Here is a 1212-nt window from a genome sequence, read left to right on the forward strand (position 1 = left end):
TGGAAAGTTGCATAAAAATCCGAAAAATCGAGAACAAACGACCTCAAAACTGAGAAAAATGGACACAAAACAAGAAAAAACACGAAGTTTTTGTAAATTTAACTGTCATTGCCTTTTTCATAACTGAAAAATCAAAAGAAAAAATCAAAATCAAAAATCAAAAAAATCAAAAATAATCAAAAGTCAAAAAATCACTGTACACATTTTGTTTGAGTGAGCACCCCCTCGTATTTAACGCCTGCATCGAGATGCATGCTGTTTTTAACGCATGCATTGAGATGCATGCTGTATTTAATGCATGCATTGAGATGCACGCTGTTGCTACAACTCGTTTTCGTGGAATATTTACTAAGTGAGCTTTTCGGTTTTCTTTTTGATAAGCCCATCGGATTCCTTGTGAAATTTCCGTTCGAACGAGCCTACATATGATGGGGCCCAGACGCATAGTTACTTCGTACGTTAAGTTTAGCGTTTTTTTAAAAAATTATATTTGAAGCGTTGGTATTTAGGTTGGAAACCCCACCAAAAAGCTCACTTAATAAATATTCCACGAAAACGAGTTGTAGCAACAGCATGCATCTCAATGCATGCATTAAATACAGCATGCATCTCAATGCATGCGTTAAAAACAGCATGCATCTCAATGCATGCATTAAATACAGCATGCATCTCAATGCATGCGTTAAAAACAGCATGCATCTCAATGCATACGCTAAATACAGCATGCATGCCATGCATGCTTTATATAACACATGCAATGCATGCTGTTGGGTTTTCAGAGTGCACTTGCAAGTTTGCGAGAAGCACCGGAAGGGTCGGGCTGAGGAGACAGCAGGAGGCGGCAGATTTGAAATGGGGAGGCAGGGTGCGGCTCGCCCCCGGGGCTTGATTTTCATCCCCAGCGGCGGGGCCGGCCGCGCCGAGGGGCGCTGGGCTCTCAGCCCACGGGGAGGGGGCAGGGCAGCCCAAGGGGGACGGCAATGCCACGCCCGGGGGAGCGAGGAAAGCATCCCCCGGGGCGCCCGATTTTCATCCCCGAGGGGACGGGTATGCAGCGCCCGGGCGGGCGCCGAAAGCCCGCCCAGGGCGCCCGATTTTCATCCCAGGGGGGGGGAGGCGAGATTTTGGGATGAATATTCACACATGAGGGATGAAAACACTCCCAAAGTGCCGAATCGGGATGAGTATTCAACCTCGATGAATAACAGTGTG

This window comes from Frankliniella occidentalis, unplaced genomic scaffold, assembly GCF_000697945.3.
Source record: "Frankliniella occidentalis isolate FOCC.00 unplaced genomic scaffold, Focc_3.1 Scaffold203, whole genome shotgun sequence".
NCBI lineage: Eukaryota > Metazoa > Arthropoda > Insecta > Thysanoptera > Thripidae > Frankliniella > Frankliniella occidentalis.